The 24,958-nt window shown below is 47.5% G+C and overlaps 1 protein-coding gene across 1 annotated transcript in view; it reads left to right on the top strand.

The window, feature by feature from the left end:
- The first annotated feature begins 19,931 nt into the window (after positions 1-19,931).
- Positions 19,932-24,958, top strand: part of KLHL25 (kelch like family member 25) — a 44,773-nt gene continuing 39,746 nt past the window's right edge. The window contains exon 1 of the mRNA XM_073653287.1: positions 19,932-20,037. The gene's annotated coding sequence lies outside the window, so the exon portion shown is untranslated. The remainder of the gene's footprint in view (positions 20,038-24,958) is intronic.

Raw genomic sequence — 24,958 nt, forward strand, 5'->3', positions numbered from 1 at the left:
AAAAACGCATCGTGGGCACACAGCCTTAGTGCCCATGATGCAGAAATGAAGCAGAAATTTTCCTGAGCATTTCTGCATCTCCTTGACAGAAAAACGCATGCGGTTTTTCCATGCGGTTTTGTATGCATATCTGCCATGCGTTTTTCCAATGCATTGTATAGGCAAATACGCATGCAGAAACGCACAAGAATTGGTCATGTCCATATTTTTTCTGTGAGTAAAATCTGCGCAGAAAAAATCCAGACCATGTGCACAGAACTTGCAGGACGTCATAGGAAGTTATGGGATAAAGTATGCAATGCGTTTCTGGAGCATTTACGCGCTGCAAATACGCACCAAAAAACACACCAAAAACGCATCGTGGGCACACAGCCTACCGCAGCGGATTTTATGTGCGGAAAAATCCGCAGCATAATCAATTAAATTGTTGGAGGAATTGTGGAATGATTGGCGACATGTTTCATATTTTTTGGGAATGCCCAAGAATTAAATATCTATGGACAGAAATATTAAGTCTCTTAAAAAGAATTGCCAGCAATAAAATTATCATTACTCCCCAACTAGCTTTATTTTCCATTGGTATGGAAGACGTGGACCCATCACTTAGACCTATTTTAATACATATTCTTTTGGTTACAAAAAACACCATTGCATTTCATTGGAAAGATGCAAATCCCCCTTATTTCTCTGACATTGTAGAAAAAATTTAAATACATAAAATATATGAGCAAAAATTTGCTATAGCAAATAATTGTTTTGATAGATTCTCAAAAAAGTGGTTGCGTTGGTGGGAAATCTTTTCTTAATCATCTAGACTTTGACACTCAATTTTTCAAGTGGTTATTATTTTTATTCGTATATGCATTTATCTTATTTGACTATTTAAATTTTATTGACACAAATCTTTGTAAACCTGAGTTCTTCCTTCTATATGTTTGTAATGTTTTTTCCCCTTACCCTTATAAACCTTCCCTTATTTTCTTTATTAATTTAAAATTAATAAAATTATTGGAATTGGAAAAATCTGCAGCATGTCCATTATTTGTGCGTTTACGCATGCGGAATTGCCTACTCAATGCATTAGAAAAACGCATTGGCAAATCCGCATGTCAAAAACGCTTCAAAAACGCATAAAAAAAGTGTGTTAAAATCTGCAAGCGTTTTTACTGGCAAGGACATGCAGAAATGAAGCGGAAATTTTCCACTTCATTTCTGCATCGTGGGCACATACCCTAAAAGCTCATGGGCGGCAATTAAAAGGTGTTGGAGGACCTAATAGGGTTTAAAGGAGGTGACCCACAAACAATATGTATCGCCAATCCACAGGATACGAGAAAAAAAAGGACAATTGTTGAGGTTCACACCACTGGGACCCCTACACATTACAAGAACAGGAGAACTGAATCACCCATTTGAATGGAGAAGTGAAGCCTGTGTACGGTTGCTTGGATTAAAGGGGTTGTCCGGGATTAATTTTTATTTGACTATAGTCTTTGAGATGTAAGAAATAACAAACACAGGTATGCTTATCCTTCCAAGATCCAGCGATGCCTCTCCGCTGCAGCTTCAACCTAGGTTGACAGGCTGCAGCGATGAAGTCAAAGCCACAGTACACAAGACCACAGCCAATCACTGGGCTCAGTGGTGATGTTGATGTAGGCAGCACAAATCATTGCAACCAGTGATAGGTTGCAGAGTTTAAGTACAAGGTATGTGTGAGATCACCACTGCAGCCTGGCAACAAACAACGGGAAAGCGGCAGAAAGGCTGGGTACCAGGGAAGTTTGAGTGGCTTATAGTTGTGTGTGTTATGTTGCAAACTTATGCTGAAATAAACATTAATTGCTGATAACCCTATTAATCCCTATAGGACTCACTATCTCCATCACTTCCATAGACATTGAATGGAGCAATACTGAATATGATTGATCACCACTCTATTCAAAGGGGGACATGGGATCTCTGTTTTAGTGATCAGCAGGGGCAGCACCCTGCATTTATCACCTAAACTGCAGATCGGTGATCAATGTTATGTAGTTTGCATAAATGATGTAAATGGCAGACATATCCGAACATATGGGTATACAGTAAGTATAGGTACAGTCTACACTTGGATCCAAGTCAAGAAAGGTACAAAAATATTTACTTTTAAGTAAAGTGAATTTGTTGAATAGGTGCCAGCAGATTATCTGTTTTGAAGCATCTGTCTGATGCATACACTGGGAAAAAAAGGACGTGTTCACTTGGCAGCTATCAAATTTTAATAGCAAATGCAGTAAAGGGAAAAAGACAGTGTTGTGAACCTAATCAAAGTTATGGAAACAGCAGAGCAAGCTGGCATGAACACAGTTAACCCCTCTCTCACCAGACATGTGCCCAGCACAGCTAACCTGTGCTTCCCAAGTTTAGATCTAAATAAAGACTAGACCCCTGCATAAATATAGAGCCTCTAAAAAACAGACTTTCAACTTCACCACCTTATTAATTCAGATCCTAGAACAGATCCTACACTAGTTAAAAAGAAACCTGCTATCTGTAAAGATGCCAAATAGGGATATTTCAGGAAAAATACCGCCGGCATTTTCCTGAAGACCATATTTTTAGTCCGAGTGTGATTCGACAAAACACCGGATCCCACTCGGACAATGTTAGTCTATGAGGCCGTGCACATGTCTGTTTTTTCTTCGAACAGAGTCTGTTTGAGGAAAAAGAACATCGCTGCATAACCAAGTTTGATGAGATAATCGGATAGCACTCAGCCATGCAAGTCAATGAGACGGTGGAAACCATCTGTCACTGCGATAACTCACATGCCTCCTCAGCGTCATCCATTTGCTTACCACGCTACCATTATGTGCTGTTTTGTAGTGTAGAGACAGCGGATGTCCAGTGTCCCTACACTACAAAAGAGCACATAATGGTATACTAACAGGCAGCACATTTTGGGGCATAGAAAATGTGAAAAAACACTGGAGAGGAGAAAACTATATTCATAGGATGTCCAGAGAGGAAAGCAAATGGATTTTCACATTGAATTCATTATGACCATTTGGTTTGAATAGCGAGATAGAACTGTTTGCTTTCAATTAGAGATGTGGTTCTGCAGTCCAATAAGTGTAGATGACGCGTCCCCAGGGCAATGGGGTACTCGGCAGCCGGGCCTATGGATGCTGGTGGGGGAAATGTCACAGTGGCTGGCCCGGTCCGTGGCCCAGGGCGGTCAACCAAAAAAAAAGGGGATTGTAACTTGGATAGAAAATAAAAATAAAGTAAATAGTTTGTGACGCCACCTGTGGTACCTGGTAAGGTTTACCAGCGCTGCCCCCACAGGTGGAGCGGGCCCCCGGGGCAGTGTGGAGATTGGTGGGTGGTGATACTGGGCGTTGTAGTGCAGAGGGAGAGATGGCGCAGCTGAAATAACTGACGGAGGCAGTGCAGTCATCCGAGTTTTTACTCACAGTTCTCATGTAAGTTCCACAGGTACACTGCGCGGGTGCCAGCCTCCCACGTCGCGCTGCGTTCACCAGACCGGGGGTTCAGCTCTTCCTCAGATGCGTCAGGAGTGCTTGACGGAACCCCGCTTTCTTATGTTCCTCACTAGACCGACTTCTCACGCTGGGTCTTCTCCCTCCTGCCCTGCGCTTCCCCACTCACAGTCCCGCTCGGTTGCTCTGAAGTCCCTCTGGGCAACCTGGAGTTCCCGAACCTGCTTGACCCTCACGGTGACTAGGATGAGGCTGTGGCAACTGCACTATAAAAGTCAGAAGCCTCCAGTTTTTCCAGCCGAGACCTGGAGTAACACGGCTGGTCCAGGGGCCGGTCCCCTTCTTGCGGCCTGATCCCTCTGACACCTGGCAGATTCGGGGCGTACGGGTGCCGTCCTGCACTTGCCGTACCCCCTGGGATCCCTTCTATAGAACGGAGCCTTACTCCTCTGTTCCCCTCCTGAGCCTCTATCACTAGGCCCCACTTGTGGAGCAGAGCTCCTAAGAGACTCTGCTCCCTGACTGACTGAACTGTCTTGCCTGCCACCCTAAGATGGCTTCCCTTTATATACTTCCTGTAAAAGTGCTCCCCTAAACTGCTTCCTCCACCCACACCCACTACTGGTTCCCCCTACCTTTGGTTCCCCCCATTCCAGCCAGGGACAGGGCTCAGCAGGAAACACATTGCATCTTGCCCTTCCAGGCGGCCTGGAGAAGTGTAGTGTTTGAATGCGGGTGTTGGGGTTCCGGGCAGCACTCCCTCCTTACCTGAGAGAAGGAGACACCACACCTCTGGGTGAGGTGCAGTACCTCTGTGGCGACTGAACCCTCAGGGGCGCCACACACCCCCCCGGTAAAACACAGCATGTCCGCGGCTGGAGCTGAGCAAAAACACGATATATTAGACATGCAAATTTTTAGAATGCATTCTCATATAAGATTATAAACAAAAACATTTCTTCCCTTTATGGGAGGCACATCACTTAAACGTTACAGGTTATCATAACATTATAAAACACTTTTAATAACGTTCTTTAACAGGTTACAGCACATTCTGTAACCGGGTGTCCATTTCCTTTAGTAAGGTGCAAAGTCAGCAGCATGAGGGACCCATCCGCAAACCCTCAACGTAGGCCCTGGGCGTGGCTGCAGGGCATAGGTGATCCTGGTGCTGGACCACGTCTTCTGCCATGCCAAATGGGTTTTTGTTCTGAGGTCACTTGGTTGCAATTATAAAACCAATAGAGAGCACTTTAAGAAGTGCAAAACTATGTACAAGATCAGTCTTTGGCTGCTCACATTCCTCAGCCTGAAGTCTGTATACCCTGACGGGTAATTATACACACATAAAACAACTTTAAATTTCTGTACCCTTACGGGTGACTATATACAGTTTAGTCCCACCTACTGTACTAGTAGTGGGGTCCCCACCTGGGGTATTTCTGATTTTTGCTGGACCCAGCCGGGTCATCAGACAAGAAATGCGGGGGCGTGTCCTCTCTTTCCTCAATCACGCGGTACACCTTGAGGGCATACCACCCGCGTTCCCCGTGGTGTCGTGTGTAGGTGACACGGTCACCGGGGTACAAGTTCCGGTCGGGAGGGCCCTGTTCCAGATCGGGCTCAACATCCCGCCGGTTTACAAAAATATCCCTGTTGAAATTGGGATCACAGATGAAACCCCACCCAGCCTTCAAGTCAAACTTTACTACTAGTCCTTCTTCATGGGGGCTGTGGTGGGCCGATTCCGCCTGCCGTACTTGAGCTTTTGCGGCCTTGTTCCGGGCCTCTAACTGCTCACAACGCGCCCGCCGGGTGTGCCGCTCCTTCTCCAGCTGTTGGAGCTCCTGCCTGCAGAACTCCTTTCTCTGCAGGGCTTCGGCTTCGGTCTCCCACGGGAACCCCATCAGGTCCCCCCCCAACTAAATTCTTCTCCGCTGGGGCAGGCAACCGGGGGCGCTGGTGTTGGGAGTAGCAGGTGCGGCTGCTGGTCCTCATATCTGGTGGACCAATCAAAGGAAGGCGCGCCGTACACCCACTCGGGTGCCGGAGGTGGCGGTTCCCGGAGGGAGCCGAGCAGGAGGTCCTCAGAATCAGCGCCCGGGGGTGGAGGTTCCCGGCTGAGCAGCTGCTCCAGGGGGTACATGGCGGGGTACGGGGAGTGCTGGTGTAGGAGGCCCAGGAGCAGGTCGGCGCTTGCAGCGCCCGGGACAGGGGAACTCTTCCTACCTTCTCCTGTGCTGCACATGGCCTCCTGGTGCTCCTCTGGCTTCGCCGGGGTTGGAGCGCTGCCGCTGGTACCAAGGCCTGGCTGCCGCCGAGCTGCTAACTTCTCCAGCAGCTTCTCCTTCCACCTGGCGACCGCTGCTTGCTGGGCCCATTCCACCTGCTGGCTCAGGTCCAGGATCTCGCCTTGGAGGAATTCCGTGTCCTCCGGGGACAGTTTGATTGATTCCCCTTCCAGGGTGAGGGGGGGTCGCTTGTTGTTGCAGGCCAGAGGCGGAGGCTGGATCCTTGCTTCCGTCCATGCTGACTGCTGGGTGCGGTCTGTCTAGACTTGTTAAGACCACACCCTGTCTCCATTCCTTCTCTCCTCCTCCTCTCCCCTTTCGGTCCCATGGCAGCCTGCTGTCGGTCACTCCCTGAGACGTCCTCCCGGCCTTGACAGACACATCTATGTGGACAGTCACAGTTGCAAGGGGCAGGTTGTGCTTTTGGCGCCATTCTGGGACCCGGCCCACGATGGGAGGTTCCATATTGTTGTTTTTGATCATGCACATAATGGCGCCCGTTCTTCTGGGGCGGGCGCCACATTCCATGTGGAAAAACAGTCCATATTAGGCACACAGTACCCGGTGGCAAGTGGCATGCAATCCTGTTCGTGACACCAGAAGTTGACGCGCCCCCAGGGCAATGGGTTACTCAGCAGCCGGGCCTATGGATGTTGGTGGGAGAAATGTCACAGTGGTTGGCCTGGTCCGTGGCCCAGGGTGGTCAACCCAAAAAAAAGGAGATTGTAACTTGGATAGAAAATAAAAATAAAGTAAATAGTTCGTGACGCCACCTGTGGTACCTGGTAAGGTTTACCAGCGCTGCTGCAGACCTCCGGGGGGTGATGGGATGGCAGCTGAGGTGTTTCTGCTCCCCACAGGTGGAGCGGGCCCCCGGGGCATAGTGGAGATTGGTGGGTGGTGATACTGGGCGTTGTAGTGCAGAGGGAGAGATGGCGCAGCTGAAATAACTGACGGAGGCAGTGCAGTAATCCGAGTTTTTACTCACAGTTCTCATGTAAGTTCCACAGGTACACTGCGCGGGTGCCAGCCTCCCACGTCGCGCTGCGTTCACCAGACCGAGGGTTCAGCTCTTCCTCAGATGCATCAGGAGTGCTTGACGGAACCCCGCTTTCTTATGTTCCTCACTAGACCGACTTCTCACGCTGGGTCTTCTCCCTCCTGCCCTGCGCTTCCCCACTCACAGTCCCGCTCGAGTGCTCTGAAGTCCCTCTGGGCAACCTGGAGTTCAAGGACCTGCTTGACCCTCACGGTGACTAGGATGAGACTGTGGCAACTGCACTATAAAAGTCAGAAGCCTCCGGTTTTTCCAGCCGAGACCTGGAGTAACACGGCTGGTCCAGGGGCCGGTCCCCTTCTTGCGGCCTGATCCCTCTGACACCTGGCAGATTCGGGGCGTACGGGTGCCGTCCTGCACTTGCCGTACCCCCTGAGATCCCTTCTATAGAACGGAGCCTTACTCCTCTGCTCCCCTCCTGGGCCTCTATCACTAGGCCCCACTTGTGGAGCAGAGCTCCTAAGAGACTCTGCTCCCTGACTGACTGTCCTCACTGACTGAACTGTCTTGCCTGCCACCCTAAGATGGCTTCCCTTTATATACCTCCTGTAAAAGTGCTCCCCTAAACTGCTTCCTCCACCCACACCCACTACTGGTTCCCCCTACCTTTGATTCCCCCCACTCCAGCCAGGGACAGGGCTCAGCAGGAAACACATTGCATCTTTCCCTTCCAGACGGCCTGGAGCAGTGTAGTGTTTGAATGCGGGTGTTGGGGTTCCGGGCAGCACTCCCTCCTTACCTGAGAGAAGCAGACACCACACCTCTTGGTGAGGTGCAGTACCTCTGTGGCAACTGAACCCTCAGGGGCGCCACATAGACACTCGCCTATATAAGAAATATCACCCACAGTGAATGTAATCCCTGATGAAGGAGGTTGTAACCTCAGATGCACGTTGGATACACTACCGGCACCCCTCTTGCACCAGAAGGAGAGCCAGTAGTTTGGTGACGTCACACATACACAGGGCAGCAATTTTTTTTTTTTTTTTACAAACCAGGAATAGTGCAGGTGTGACCGGCCGGCACCCTATCTATAGGGCTTGTGGAGTGTCAAGCACAGCAAGCAGGAATAGCCTACACATTTGTCCATGGTCTGCTGAAGCAAGCTCCCACATGTGAACCGGACTGTTTCCAAGCTACACCATCATAAAGTATGTTTCAGCATTTCATCCAGTGACTCTTAGGGTGTACAACTGTTACCTTTTGGTACTAACACTAGTTATAATGCACGCGGGCATTGGTATGCAGCTTCCAACTACTGGACATAGTGGTAGCGCTAGCGCTCGTTTTAGAAATTTAATCCTGCTGTGTCCTGCAGAGATTAGGTTCCCCAGCCTATCCTGTGCAGCAGGCTCTTTATTACGCAGCTCCACCAACCACTAGTGCTGGGCGAACTCCTGACTGCTCCGGTCCGGCGGGTTCAGCTGAACAGTTTATTAAAAGTTTGAATTCAGGTACCAAAACAGTACCCAAACCCGAACACGGACCCCATTCATGTGAATGGGGGACCCAAACATCCCTGGTTTCCCGCGCTGTTCCTTGGTTTGCAAACGCTTGCAAAAAAAACGCATGCAAAAACGCGGAAAAAACGCTTGTTTTTTCAGCAACATTTTTGCTGGCAAGAGATGCAGAAACCTTGCAGAAATGTCAGCAATCAAATACTCAATGTGTGCACATAGCAATGTGCGTACGACGTGCACACGTTGAGTATTTGATTGCAGAAATTTCTACAAGGTTTCTGCATCTCTTGCCAGCAAAAATGCTGTTGAAAAAAACGCAAGTTTTTTCTCACGTTTTTGCCGGCGTTTTTTGCATGCATTTTTTTAAGCATTTTTGTAGAGCAATAAATGCTTTTTGGAGCTAAATAAAGATATTTGAAAAAAGAAATGTGGGACATCTCTTTAAGGCAAATGTGCTCATGTTGAGTATTTGATTGCAGAAACTTCTACAAGGTTTCTACATCTCTGGGCAGCAAAAACGCTGTTGAAAAAACGTGCGTTTTTGCCATGTTTTTGTGACGTTTTTGCTGCGTTTTTGCATGCTTTTTTTGCAAGTGTTTTTTAAGTGTTTTTGTACAGCAATGCATTTTGGAGCTAAATAAAGATATTTTAAAAAGAAACGTGGGACATTGCTTTAACCCTTGGATTACCGTCTGACTTGGGGTGAGTATATTGGGTTAATTTAAATGATTAAAGAATGTGTATGTTTTATTTCAAATAAATTGTTTTATTATTGGTGTGTGTGTTTATTTAACTCTTTACTTACAGGTTTAGTAATGAGGATTTCTGGCTGACACCTCTTTATTACTAAAGCTATGGCTTGGTGTCAGCGACACCTAATCCCATTACCCCTAATTCCATTACTTCTAATACTGCACTTGTTTTGTCAGTACATGCGGGTCATGAAATAAAATGCATTAAATAAAAAAAAATGGCATGGGCTCCCATATCATTTTCATAACCAGCAGAGGGAAAACCAACCACTGGGGGCTGAAATTACTATCTGGGGAAGAGCCCATTAGTCAAAAATGTTCCCTGGCTATTAATAACAGCCCACAGTTGTTTGCTTAGCCTTTACTGGCTAGATAACAGGGGGACCCATGAAAAAAATGTACATAGGGTCCCCTTATAAAATCTAACCAGCAAAGGCTAAACAAATGTCACGCAAGGTGTAGGAAAGACTAAGTGCAACACAAAGGGAAGGGGGAAAAGGGGGCCCAGACTCTAGGGAAAGGGGGTAGTGGAGACCTCCTAGACTGACCTATATCACCTTGTCTCCTCTAATGTCCCTATATTGGTTCCGCACCAATCGCTGCACAGGAACCTTGCCCTGTCTTTCCCTGGCATTAGGCCCTGGCTAGGGAAGGGAGGGGATGAGTGCCAGTCGATCCTCACTGACAACTAAAGACAACAAGGGGGAACAAACAAGGGAAGATAGCTTAGCTTTAGTAGAGAGAGAGATGAACACACCTCCTCTTAGCACCAGAGAGGAGGAAGTACTGCACTAGCTCCAAGCCTTCACAAGGGGTCATGTGAGTCTCGCCGGCACTTCCCTCTAGCAAACAGCAGGTATTTATACACCCAGCCCAGGGTGTTAATTAGCAAGAGGAAGGTAGCCGCAGGGTCAAGAGAGACAGCTTCTAAGAAGATCTCTTGCAACCAACTGGAGGGCGACTGTCTGTCACTTCTGACACACCCGTGACAACAGACAGCTGTGAACTTATGGCAATAGCCAGGGAAGGGGCCATGGATACTTGCCCCTCCAAGGCTAATATCAGCCCTCAGCGGCCCCAGAAATGGCGCATCCTTAAAATGCGCCAAATATGGTGCTTAGCCTTGGCTCTTCCCACTTGCCCTGATGCGGTGGCAAGTGGGGTAATGGGGTTGGGGCTCATGTCAACCTTGTATTGGCAGCTGACATGAAGCCCAGGTTAGTGATGGAGCAAAGTCTATAAGACGCCCCCATTACTAACCCTGTAGTCAAGTTTTTGAAATAAAGATATGGCCAGAATAAAGTCATTCATTTCAAATAAAAGTCCACATTTTTTACATATTTAAAAAAAAACAGTTAGGTGAGTATAACGCCTAATCAGCTGAAGCCTTGTCACCTGTAGAAAAACAGAAAATAAAAAGCAACCATATCCCTCACCCAGGGCCGTATTTGCCGTTAGGCACTTGTAGGCACGTGCCTAGGGCGCCGGAATTCGGGGAGCGTGGCGCCTGAGTGTGTTTTTTTTTGGGTTCATGCCCCGAGCCGGCCAGGTGGCTCCGCCCCCCTCCGGTCATCGCGCCCATAGGCGGATTATAATGAGGGCAATCCGGGCTATCGCCCGGGGCCTCGGGCCTCCAGTGGGCCCGGGGTGTCTATGGCCGGATTGCCCTCATTATATGTGCGGCGCTGCGGCACATACTGGCAGACAGTGGCGGGGGGGCCCCCGGACCGCTCCCCCCAGCAGCGGCGCACGGCCACTGCTTCTTCTCTGGCTGCTTCTTCTCCCTGTGCGCGGCCGTGTCTCCTAGCTGTGACGTCACGCAGTGCGCGCCCGGCCTGCAGTGCTGCACCGGAGAGGACTGGAGCCGAGCCCGGGGATGGTGAGTCTGTGTGTGTCTGTGTGTGAGAGTGTGTGTGTGTATGAGAGAGTGTGTGTATGAGAGAGTGTGTGAGAGAGTGTGCATGTGTGAGAGTGAGTGTGTGTATGTGTGATTGAGTGTGTGTGTGTGCAGGCAGATATCATTGTGTGATGTCTGTTTATATGTATTTTTGTGTTTCAAATGTGTTTATGCGTGTATCTACCGTACAGACCAAAAGTTTGAAACACACCTTCTCATTTAAAGATTTTTCTATATTTTCATGACTTTGAAAATTGTACATTCACACTGAAGGCATCAAAACTATGAATTAACACATGTTGAATTATATACTTAACAAAAAAGTGTGAAACAACTGAAAATATGTCTTATATTCTGGGTTCTTCAAAGTAGCCACCTTTTGCTTTGATGACTGCTTTGCACACTTTTGGTCTGTACTGTATATGTCTGTATATGTTTGCGTGTGCGTGACTGCGTGTGGCCTCCCGCTGTGTATAGATGGCGCTGTGCGGCCTCCCGCTGTGTATAGATGGCGCTGTGCGGCCTCCTGCTGTGTATAGATGGCGCTGTGCGGCCTCCTGCTGTGTTTAGATGGCGCTGTGCAACCTCCTGTTGTGTATAGATGGCTACGTGCGGCCTCCTGCTGTGTATAGATGGCTACGTGTGGCCTCCTGCTGTGTATAGATGGCGCCGTGCGGCCTCCCGCCGTGTATAGATGGCTACGTGTGCTCAATATTGAGTCATACAATTAATGTAAGGCTATGTGCCCACGATGCAGAAATGCTTCGGATTTTTTTTGAGCGTTTCTGCACCTCCCTGGCAGAAAAAACGCATGCGGATTTTACATGCATTTTTCCTGCCAGGGACATGCGGATGTGAAGCGTTCTTCACTTGCAATTCCGCATGTGGGTTGACAAGCGATTTTAGCATCAATTGGAAAGTGCTTGACAACTTGGTCACACTATATAAATCCATGCAACCGGCATGGATTTATATAGTGTGACCGTAAAAGAATGGTAAAAAATAAATATATAATTACCTTCTGATGGCCTGCCAACGTCAGCGGTTGCGTGACCCGTCACATGACTAAATGACGTCACGGCAGATCCTTTTCAGACCATCGTGAGCTGCGGGCAAGCCAGGACACATCGGATAAAGACACCGGGGGCCATCAGAAGGTAAGTATGATATTTATTTTTTATTTTATTCTTTTTTTTTTACAGGTACTATGGTACCCGGGTCTGGAGGAGAGTCTCCTCTTCTCCAAACCCGGGTACCATCAGCACATTGAAACGCATGGATTCTGCATCTACAGATGCAGTGATGCGGATTACATGCGTTCCAATGCAAGTCAATGGCGGCGAAAACGCCGAGCTTCCGCAAAGTAATTGGTAGTTCTGTGGATTTTTAGCACAATGATAATCCGCAGCGGAAATTTCCGCAGCATGTGCACAGCACATGCGGATTATCATTGGGGAACATGACAGACCTTCTACCAAGCATTTTTTAAGCGTTTCTTCAGCGGAATTGCTTAAAAAATGCATAGTGGGCACACAGCCTAAAAAAAAATTATTATTATTAATATTGTGCCAAATTAATTTCACGTGAACTATCACATGATCTATCACAGGGGATCATGTGACGTGATACATCAGGTGTGTGTGTGTGTGTGGGGGGGAGCCTGCGCCTTCTAAACTGCCCGGGGCCCTTGCTACTCTTAATCCACCCCTGATCGCGCCCTCTCGCCCTCCGGTCACGCCCACCCATCTCAACTCTCTAGTCTGCTCTGCTGCTGCAATCTGGAAAGAAGAGGAGGAGCCCGGGCACTTGAAGTTCCCGTGGAGGCCCGGGCAGCACATCGCTGGCAGCGGCTCATCTCAGCAGGCAGCGCTGGTAATTGTGTCCTGTTGTGATGTGCCATTGCGCCGACACTGCCACCCGGGCCGTGGTGCCGGTGCATGATGCTGGCTGAGGAGCTGCCGCTTCTGCAGACAGTCTGCTCTGCAGCATAATTAATGATGGCAGGCGGCGAGGCGGGCAGCGGGATCATAGTTTAGGCGCAGACGCGCAATCAGCAGCTGCCGCCGGTACTGTGTTCTGTGCTGTGCACAGACAGTACAGCCAGCGGGCAGCAGTGCCAGTCTGACAGAGCCCAGACTGCCTGAGTCTCTGACTAGTCTCAGACTCTGAGGAGTCCTGACTAGTCTGTGACTGTTGTCACTGGTCAGACATGATGGCAGGCAGCAGCAGGGAGGGACACAGTGGGGTCTGAATCCCAGACATGGGTTGCATCAGGCACTGCAGCATTGCATATGGGCCATATGTAATGCTGCAGTGCCTGCTGCAGCCCAGTTCTGTGTGGGTTGCTCCCATCACCCCCCCACCCCCATATACAATGCTGCAGCCCTGTGGTCTGTGTGGGCCGCTCCCCCCCCCCCCAACCTTTTATATGACCGGGGGGGGGGCGACCACTGACAGTGCCTAGGGCAGCAGAAACTCCAAATACGGCCCTGCCCTCACCTGTCCACCGTGATGACATAATCCCGAGTGTCCTACGGCGGATCATTTATAGGACAGTCACATCAGCAGTCACTGATGTGACTGCTCTACAAGACAGCAGGCTATACACTGACACAGGAGTGTAATCACTCCTGTATCAGTGCATAGCGCTGAGCTGCTGGGCGTGAGGTCACCAGAGTTCAATCAGCTGATGAGCCCCAGTGACCTCACTTACAGCACCATGCAGTGGTTGTGCCGTAAGTGAGGTTACCAGAGCTTCATCAGCTGATGAACTCCAGTAACCTCACTCCCGGCAGCTCAGCGCTATACACTGCAGGAGCGATGACACTCCTGTCAGTGTATCACCGGCTGCTGAATTGAGCAGTCACATCTTACGATGTGCCTGTTCTATTCATGAGATCGTCTTGGGACACTCGGGACTATGGCGGATAGGTGAGGATTATGGTGGCTTATTATTTTTTCTTTATTATAGGTGACATGAGCAAAGGGAACTAGGCGTTAAGGTGAGTATATGATGTATTTTTTTACAGGGGATGAGGGCATCAGGGACTAGGTGTAGGTGAGTATAATGTATTTTTTATTTTTATTTCAATATTTATTAATTTTAACTTTTTTTTTTACTTTCAGCACAGGCGCCGCTGATGAGAGAGACTACTGCTCCCATCCAGCGGCGCCTGCACTTGCTATTTACAATGACAGCAGGCGCCGGCTGATGGGGGTAGTAGTCTCATCAACCGGCGCCTGTACCCATGGTAAGCTTTTTACCGTGGGTGAGAATCACAGCTGCGGAATCACGCTGATATCTGACAGCGCTCTGACTGCGGTAATGATGTTACCGCTGTTCAGAGCCTGTGTTTCCCGCGCTGTCATGCAAATGACAGCACGGAAAACACCACAACCTGAACAGTAACACGGAATTCCTGAGGAAGTCCATGTTCAGGGTCCATGCCTGAACAGTCGGTGTTCGTTGCGGACCCCGAACTTTATTGTTTGGTTCGCCCATCTCTACCAACCACTCCTTGACTGAATGTTTGTTCCTAGTCCGTTTGTTCGGCTAGAGTCCTGTTTGTGCATGTGTGTTTTGCTGCATGGTGGTCCCGAGACTCGCGATGTTTGGAGATTCTAGATGTTCCGGGCAGTATTCGAGGAACCTGGCCGCAACTCGTTTTCCGTCTTGTCCCTTCTGACTCTAAGATAGTGCAAAGATACCGGGCTCAGTATGCCTTACGCTTCCACACCCTGACGGCGGAGCTGAAATGAAGAAGCCCTGATGGCAACCTTCTGGCAGGGCCTGTCTAGTCGTATCAAGGATGGGTTGGCAGGCAGAGATCTACCTTCCACTCTGGATGCCCTTATACACCTTGCTACTAGGATTTATCTCAGTTTCCATGAGCAAGCTCTAGAGCAGGCTCAAGAGTCTTCTTTTTTCGGGGAACCTCCCAGGTTGGTTTAAACCTTTCAATACCCTTTGCTGAAACAAGCTCCACCTCCTGCTGTAGAGCCAATGCAGGTAGAGCGAGCCAAACTCTCTGTACAACAGTGACAGCAAAGGTATCGTGACAAAGTGTGCATGTACTGTGGAAGCGAGGGACATTATGTTCGTCAGTACCCAGTGAGGCCTGTAGGCCTCCAGCACCTTGGAATATTTGGAGAGATGACCCTGGATGAGAAAGTTAGCTTTCCAAAACTTTTGACCCCAGTCACCTTGATTTGGGGAGAGATATTTATTTGCAGCAGCCCATTAAGACTCCGGCAGTTGCCAACCTCATCCATCCTGACCTGGTTCGTCAGCTTCAACTTCCTTCGCAACAGCTTGTTTGTCCCCTGGTTGTTGCCTCAATTGACGAACAACCCCTGGCAGAACCTATTCATCATGTCACACTGCCTGTCACCTTGCAAATTGGTACCCAGCACTCGGAAAGAATCTCTTTTTATGTGCTACCTAGCTCTGTAAACTGTTCGTCTGGGTCTTCCATGGTTTCGTCTACACATGCCGGTTAAAGACTGGTCCGCCAGGCAGGTGCTACAATGGGGATTGTCGTGTTCTGCCAATTGCCTTGCCAAACTCTTGCCCATTTCCCCACCTTCCATCCCTTCGGTCCTGCCTTCCCTGACTGAGACTCGTGTCTTGTCTTGATCCTTGACGCGTCTGAATCTGAGGAGAAATATCAGCACATCTTTAACCCGGTTAAGGTTGTTGAAGCAGCTCCTGTTCTTGTAAGAGACGTCCTTCCGGATAAGACCTTGGCTTCAGCTAGGAGGAGGAGAATCCTGTCCTGGAGACATGAATCTAAGCCGGCCAAGGATGTTCGGGACTTTGTGGCCGCCTGTCTACAGTGCGTTAGCAATAGCGAGTCCTCTAGGAACAAGCCTGCCAAAAATGTCTGCACCCCTACCATTCCTGAGCCGTTTTCTCGGTAGTCTGGCACACAAATGGAGGGGTGTAAGGGGAAATTTCTGTCATGGTGGTAACTCGCATGCCTCCTCAGTGCCGCTCTACTCATCGTGGTCACCATGCGGCTTCTCCTCGTGTCAGGCCGGCTCGATGAGTTTTGACTCTTGCAGCACTCCTCAGCACTGCTGCATCTGAATGTGTTTCTATTTGGCTTTAGGGGCGCGGGGCCTGTCTCTGCTGGAATTTGACCCGGCTGTGTCCTGCAGAGTTTAGGTTCCCTGGCCTATCACGTGCCAGCAGGCTGTTTATTAGGCAGCTCCTCCAACCACTCCTTGCCCGACTGTTGGTTCCCAGTCAGTTTGTTCTGCTAGAGTCCTGTTTGTGCATGAGTGTTTTATTTCTCCCGTTACTGACCCAGCTCGTACATTCGTCCTGTCTGATCTTGGCTATGTAATCTGAACCTGTGCTACCTGCCCTGACCTCGTCTTTGTGTTTGCCCTCCTGTACCTTGTTCCCGCACCTCTGACCCTCTGGTCAGCTGCTGCAGTCCCGGGGACTGACCCGGACTGGTGCCTGGTGTCTACCAGCAGCCCAGTCTATCCTCACAAGCAGAGGCTCTAGTGAAGTCCCGGTAGGTCCATGCTCATGCTCCCAGTCTTCATTGACTCTTGATCTCTGCTGTCGATCTGCCACTGTGATTAATGAGGGACCGAAGAAAAACATGTCTTCATTGTTGATCTTTATGTGGATTTTCTCGTTAGTGGTAAGCATGATTTTGGTCTTCTTGATGTTAAGGTAAATTCCCATCTTCTTGCTTTTTTCTTTTACCTTCAGGATCTACTTCTTTGGGTCATTCTCACTCTTTGCCAGCAGGGTTGTATCATCTGCATATCTCAGATTACTAATGTTTCTTCTGCCTAGTTTCACCTCAACATTCAAATCCTTTAAATCCAGCTTCCTCGTAATTACTTCTATACTTATGTCTGATGCATATGGACATGACTAGGGATGAAGAGACACCTGTATGTTCGGGTTTGACTGAACTTTAGTCCAAAGTTTGGTTACCAGAACTCTACCCGAACCCCATAGAACTCTCTCTCTCCCTCTTTCTTTCTTTCTCTCTCCCAGTGAGTACCTGTTATTTTATTTTGAATGGGGGGGGGGTGGGGCATTTAAGAAAGTGCAGTCCAGGTAGTGGACAACCTCTTAGACCAGCGAATTTAGGTTCCCCAGTAAAATGAATAGGTAAAATTCACACCATAAGGACTCGGACCAATGTTTTTCAATGGGACAGTGCAGATAATCGATTTTTTTCACTGACTGAATCTGCATGTGAAAAAAATCGCGGCATGCACGACTTTCCTCCATAAATCAGAGTGTCTATGAGTGTAAGAAAAAATTCAGATGCCATATGGATACATTGAATTCTGTAACATAGGAAACTGTAAATGGTCCTGTAAATCATTAATAGCTGCTGAGTAAAAATAACAGATAGCAGATGGACAGTACACTGATGGCAAGTAAGAAAAAAATCGTTCCACTTTTGTGGATGCAACTCAGAATCATTTTTTATACTATCGTGTGACCCCGACATTAAGGTGCGTTCCCCATTACAATCAGACATTGACATGCGGTGGATGTGACTCAGCCATTGTGCTGTAAGATGCTGCGGATTCCCCTTTACATCAATACTCCAGAGGTTTCTTTTATTGCAGAGCTGCAGTGGTGCCACTCATCTAAGTTCCTGCCCCCCAGTCTTATACTTACCAGCCGCTGTCTTCATATCGGAGCCGATCCGGTCGTCTTCTGCAGGTTGTGACTTGTGGTATTGTGGGTAACCCAGAAGTCACTACTCAGTGTACGGCCACTGCCCCACTATCAGTTTTTGGTCAGTATTTTTTCTCAGGAGTAGGAGCCAAAACCAGGTGAGGAACAATCAAGAGAAAAGGTATAATAGAAACAAGTGCAAAAATTCTGCATTTACAGTGGGTACGGAAAGTATTCAGACCCCTTTAAATTTTTCACTTTGTTAGATTGCAGCCATTTGGTAAATTGGCAAAAAGTTCAAGAAAACTGAAATATCACATGGTCATAAGTATTCAGACTCTTTGCTCAGACACTCATATTTAAGTCACATGCTGTCCATTTCCTTGAACCATCTCAAGGAGGATCACTACTCCGTCATTTGAGTCCAGCTGTGTTTAATTAAACTGATAGGACTTGATTTGAAAAGGCACACACCTGTCTATATAAGACCTCACAGCTCACAGTGCATGTCAGACCAAATGAGAATCATGAGCTCAAAGGAACTGCCCAAGGAGCTCAGAGACAGAATTGTGGTAAGGCACAGATCTGGCCAAGGTTATAAAAGAATTTCTGCATTACTCAAGGTTCCTAAGAGCACAGTGGCCTCCATAATCCTTAAATGGAAGAAGTTTGGGGCCACCAGAAGTCTTCCTAGACCTGGCTCTCCAGCCAAACTGAGCAATCGTGGGAGAAGAGCCTTGGTGAGAGAGGTAAAGAAGAACCCTTAGATCACTGTGGCTGAGCTCCAGAGATGCAGTAGGGAGATGGGAGAAAGTTCCACAAAGTCAACTATCACTGCAGCCCTCCACCAGTCGGGCCTTTATGGCAGAGTGGCCTGATGGAAGCCTCTCCTCAGCGTAAGACATATGACAGCCCACATAGAGTTTGCTCAAAAACACATGAAGGACTTCCAGACTATGAGAAATAAGATTCTCTGGTCTGATGAGACAAAGAGAACTTTTTGGTGATAATTCTAAGCGGTATGTGTGGAGAAAACCAGGCACTGCTCATCACCTGCCCAACAGTGAAACATGGTGGTGGCAGCATCATGCTATGGGGGTGTTTCTCAGCTGCAGGGACAGGATGACTGGTTGCAATTGAAGGAAACATGAATGCAGCCAAGTACAGAGATATCCTGGATGAAAACGTCTTCCAGAGTGCTCTGGACCTCAGACTTGGCCGAAGGTTCACCGTCCAACAAGATCCAACAAGACCATGACCCTAAGAACACAGCTAAAATAACAAAGGGGTGGCTTCAGAAAAACTCTGTGACCATTCTAGACTGGCTCAGCCAGAACCCTGACCTAAACCCAATTGAGCATCTCTGGAGAGACCTGAAAATGGCTGTCCACCAACGATCACTGGAGAGGATCTGCAAGGAAGAAAGGCAGAGGATCCCCAAATCCAGGTGTGAAAAACTTGTTGCATCATTCCCAAGAAAACTCATGGCTGTACTAGCTCAAAACAGTGCTTCTACTCAATACTGAGCAAAGGGTCTGAATACTTATGACCATGTGATATTTCAGTTTTTCTTTTCTAATAAATTTGCAAAAATTTCTACATTTCTGTTTTTTTTCAGTCATGATGGGGGGCAGAATGTACATTAATGAGAAAAAAATGAACTTTTTAGAATTTACCAAACGGCTGCAATGAAATAAAGAGTGAAAAATTTAAAGGGGTCTGAATACTTTCCGTACCCACTGTATCACCCACTCCTGGTTTTGGCTCCCACCCCTGAGAAAAAATACTTACGGAATACTGATAGTGGGGTCGTGGCCTAAGTCTGACAGGCAGAACAAGGATCTCATAGACTTATACTGAGAGCTTGTGACGTGCACACTATCAGTATTTGGTCAGTATTTTACCTCAGTATTTGTAAGCAAAAACAAGGAGTGGGTGATAAATACAGAAGTGGTGACGTGTTTCTATTATACTTTTCCTCTGACCCGTCCACTTGGTTTTGGCTTACAAATACTGAGGTAAAATACTGACCAAATACGTGTGAACTTGGCCTGTGGTTGTAACCAACATCCGCGGAGTCTGCCGCCCAGATGTGACGAGCACCAGAGCCGCCGCCGTGCAGCGACAGCATTACTCTATCTCCCAGCATTCCCCGCGGTTCCCCCTCCACCTCCAGTTCTGCGCTCCGGGCCCGGACTCTAAGCGAGCAGCCGCCCACAGTGAGGCTGGAGTCTCTGATGTGCGGCCACACCTCTCTACTTTGATTGGCTAGTGAAAGTGCGGCGCCGCCCCTAGCCGACATGCTCCGAGCTGATTGGTTCCTTCGTCCTGTCACTCTCTCCGCCCCGCTGTGACAACTAGTTTGTTTGCAGGCTGGCTGCAGTGTGGCGTGCAGTACCTGGCTGCAGCTTTGTGCCGCGGGCAGAGGACGCAGGTGAGCAGCTCGGGGATGTGGTCATTGGTGTGAGTGCAGCCTCAGGAGAGGACGTCAGACACGAGCGGCTGCGCTCACTAACACTGCATGTACTTTATACAGGGTATGATTGGGTCAAGTCAGGGGGAGACGTCTGACAGGTCACGGGTCAACTATTGTGGGATAAGCCTGGCAGAAGAAGGGTTACCAGTGTTTGGCGCGGGGCGGGATCACTGCTGGGCAGGAGTGCTACATGTATGTATTTCCATACACTATAGAAGTGTCTGGCACTGGAGGGGTTCCCCTGGGTCCTGGTGCCCCCTGTGTTAGCCTGGCGCTGCCATCTTATTTTTAGCATCCCCTGGGATAGTGTGGGGAGGTCTGCCCCTGTCTCCTGGGTGCCCCTCAGTGAATTCTGCAGCATTAACCTGTGAAGTCCTGGAGCTAAATGCTTCCCCTGCAGCGTGGCCGCTGTCTGTGCTCACCAGGTAATAGTGAAGCTCTACTGTGTGCCCCCCAGAGAGAAGCACATCCCCAATGATGGGTATAATACCGGGGGCAGCACCTGTGCTGTATACTCCAGGTACACGACTTCATGGCTACTCCCATGTATACAGCAGTGTGTATCGGAGAATACACAGTGTTAGTCCGCATCTACACGGAGCGGTTTTAGGGTGACGAACTGATCTCAACTTTTTAATGACAACTGCGGTGAGAATGAATACACTGATTGGTTATGTTAGTTGTCATCCTATGGACATCAGCTGTCATTCGAGAGTTAAAACAAGTCCATAGCGCTATAAAAACTCTGTGTAGCCCCTGGCTGTAAAGGGGTCCTCCAAGATAAAGAAAAGCTGCACATGGGCAACAAAACAGGAAAAACAATGTATACTCCCGGCCGTTCCAGCACCGCGTTCTCGATGCTCCTCCGCTCATTTCTTTGGTTACAGAAGTAACAACCCACATATACATGCTGGGACCTCTGCAGACAATCGCTGACCTCAGTGATTTATGACCGTATACCGCTGAGGACAGAGATTAGCTACAGACATCGTGTGTTGTCTGCAGCTTTTTCATTATCTTGGACAATGTCTATAGGGTTAATGGGTTAATCCTAAAATAGTAAGGTATCCCGAATCTGTGAGATAGATGGTAACTTACTGATCACTGGGGGTCTGACTTCCAGCACCTCCACTCATCCTGAGAACAGGACTCTTGAAACGTGGGGACCAAGTGTTAGAGCTTCGTCTTGAGATGCCAGGTGTTGAATCACCACCGATCTCATAATGATGCACTATCCTAAGGATGAGCCTTAAATAGTTTGTGCTTGGACAACCCTTTAAGTGCGCAAAGGCTTTGAAATGTTACCAACTCTTATCCAAATGCTCCTTAAAAATCCACACAATTGACCTGCAGTGTGAATGTTACTGTAAATCCCCATTATGTCCTTGTTGTACGCTGAATACTTTACCCTTTTTTACACAAGGGAAAATCTACAGCAAAATTTGCAAAAAACCTCACATGTACCGTAATTTATTGCAGATTTTGCTGCAGTTTTGTTCCACCACTTGGATCTGTATGGACGTACGTGTAGGGCCCGACTCATTAGCACTGGCATTTTACACGCCATAATGAAGGGGCATTTTGGAGTAGGATGCACCAAATTCATTAAGAGGTGCGCTCTGTTTAATGAATCTGGCGCATCTTCCCTGCGGCGTGCAGTTCTCCAGAAATTCTGCTTTAGTCAAAGGCTGGAGTAACATTTCTGGCATAAAAATCCTCCCACAACCCCACTATTGATGAATTTGCATAGCCATGCCTTGGCTCCGTCCATTTTGGCAGAGCTGCTCAAAACTGACGATGCCAAAAGTCACAAATTATATGAGTGCATTTCCACATTGCTCAAAAAAATTGCGACTTTTCAAAGTTTGTTTTTTTATGTCAATACTTTTGATGAATTTGGGCTTCACTAGCATACACCTTATTCAGAACCATGTACAAGAGGTTGTCTCATGTTATTAAATTGGTAAAATTCCAATGTGCTTATAAAGATGAGCAACTTTGATTTACCTTTTGTGAGAAAAAAAAAAATCCCTCTGTTCTCAAGTACGGAGAGATTTTTGATTCTATAGTTCACAGCTCGTTGCCTAGGTTACCAGCCACTCCTGCAATCTATGACTGGTTTCCTAAGCAAGGAGTGCACTCTTCTAAGCTCTTTACTCAGAAGCTTGCAATTGCTGCTCTGAAGCTTGCGGGATCAAACTAGCTTCATTACCGCTGCCCTCTGATCCTGTAGAGGCCCCTGCTTGAAGCATGGCCGTGTGTACAGTTTAAAGCAGATGGGGGAAACTGTATTTGTGAATTTCAATGTTTGCAATGTCCAGTGATATTCAGAAACATCTGGGGCGTAATAGAGAATGTTATAGATCAGAAAACCTGCACGTCACTCTTCTGGCCATTATGGAGCAATGGAAAGCTGATGAAGTGACCCCATGGGGAGCATTTACACAACCATGTTTTACAGACCTTGACTGGGTAACAATAGCTTACCCAACCTGCACATGTCCTGACCTGAGATAACAGCTTGGTAGACACACAGTATATGAGGCTGGTAGTGCAGGTAAAGATGCCACATTCGGGCTGAACGAACGCGGAATACACCCTAATGGTCATGTGAGCGGACGCTAATGGAAATAAACCCCAAATATTAGTTATTTCATCACCTAGTGTTCCGCTGCTCCCCCTTTACATATTAGGTATTAGCTAGACTTTTTGGATCCTGTATGACTAACTCACTTGATGCAAAGGTCACTGAGTAGTTGGGAGAATCTTTACCTATCCTCCCCCACCACCGTACTCTGTTCTAGGAAGAATTCTGTCTGAGAGCGCTCCTCATACACACATCCTCCCCACCAAGACTATAAGCAGGTCAGACCAGGCAGTCTATTGTGAGCCACCCTCTGGCCATGTAAGCAGATCAGTAGCCTATACGTGCCATACATCGAGACAATGGGAAGACAGCTGCGCTGTGTGAATTAGTGTCAGGAAGGGGATCTGCCCTAAGCTCTGGAGTTAAAGCTGTACCACTTGCACTATTAGAACGTTATAATTAAAATATTTAATTTATCACTTTTTTTCTTTACCCAATTGCTATTTTTTTATTTAAATAATAAAAAAAAAAAATTAACTTGTGGTTTTCGAAAATACCCTTTATCCCCTACCCATAAGGTTGGACCCCCCCCCTGCAGCTCTGCTCTACTCTTTCTCCTGCAGTTCCATAGACCATGAATAGAGCAGTGGCTGATCTCCTTCCCTGGGATTGGTGGGAGCCCCAGCTATCAGCGAGTTATTCTTCATCCTTTCCTAATGCCTTGTTTTTGGGAAAACTCATTTTGCTAATGATAGGAATACATTGGTAGAAGAAGCATTTTGATTAGTGGCAGAAACTGGGCAGTCAGTTGTTGGGGTGTCTGAACTACAAATCCGTGCATTAATGTCAGCAGACGGGCTTTTTATATCTCGGGGAGTGTGCCAGACTGCATCTTGGGTCGGGAGTAAAGGCACAGCACCCTGAAATAAATGCTTGTCGTTTCCCTGTTTGTGTGATGTGCTCTATGCAGCCAGACACATTGATTTTTTTTTCTAAATATGAACACGATCTAGATCGGAATAATTGGAGATATTTAATATTTATGCCCTGGCAGATTCCTTGGAGAGTTCCTTGAATGGCTTCTTATATTGAGTTTCTATTCCTAATAGATGTCCTACAGTTTTATATATTGCACATTTATGGGTGGTCTCGTAGATCTGAACTCACCACAATAAAGTTCCACCGCTGCTGCTATGACTTGGTTCCTTTCTAATATTTTCATTTTCCATCCTCAGCCCTGCTCTCATCCATTGGCTTTCCCGGGTATTACAGTTCAGCGCCAATGGGACGATAGCTATTGCAGCGCTGGAGTGGCTACTCTAATCTAAGGTCCCTGACCCTAGTCTTATACTTTAATGCCATTGTCTTCGATTCGAGCAGCGCTGATGGAAGGTGGTCTTCTGCAGGTTGTGATTTGCTGGATTGCTGCAATGTTTGATGAAGCGAGCCAGAGGTCACTTTTCAATGTCATCTTTCAGAGCCTTGTTCTGGTACTCACAAACTTACATTGAACTCTTGGGACCGTTAAGTCTGAGTTTCGATCAGTCAAATAGTGTGGTCACAAGATGACACCAATAAAAAATTGAAGACCATGGAGGATAAGTGTAACACTAGGGTCAGGTACCTTAGATTAGTAGCACCATCCAGTGGTGCAAATAAACCATGTTCGAGTGGTGCTTTAACATTTTCTGATTGCTCTGTACAAAATGCATTACATAATAAACATAAGAAATTACATCTGTTTAATATGTTGCTGCCTCGTTTTAAAGGGAACAAACGTTATTGGACAATTATTTCAAAAGCTCTTTAATGGGCTGCATGGTCTATTCCCTTATTAATCCGTTATCAATTAAGATGATTCCAGGTGTGGCCTTTGCATTTGAAAGCTGTTGCTGTGAACCCATAACTTACTGTAAAGGAAGCTCTCAATGGAAGAGCAGTGGTATATAATATGATTACAATATACTAAGAGGATAAAAACTTTGATGGGAGGAGTGCTGTTAAGTTAACTCTAAAGCTGCGTGCCCATTATGCGTTTTTTTTTTAAGCGTTTCTGCAGTGGAAATTCCGCCGCTTAAACGCTTGGTAGAAGGTCTGCAATGGTCCCCAATGATAATCAGCATGTGCTGTGCACATGCTGCGGAAATTTCCGCTGCGGATTATCATTGCGGAAAAATTCGCAGCACGTCCATTAATTTTGCGGAAACGCGGCGTTATTGCCGCCATTGACTTGCATTGAATCGCATAATATCCGCATGAGTACATGTACACATGCGAATATTAAGCGATTCA

Source organism: Phyllobates terribilis, unplaced genomic scaffold (assembly GCF_046119375.1).
Source record: "Phyllobates terribilis strain yellow unplaced genomic scaffold, ASM4611937v1 Scaffold_11__3_contigs__length_659146591, whole genome shotgun sequence".
NCBI lineage: Eukaryota > Metazoa > Chordata > Amphibia > Anura > Dendrobatidae > Phyllobates > Phyllobates terribilis.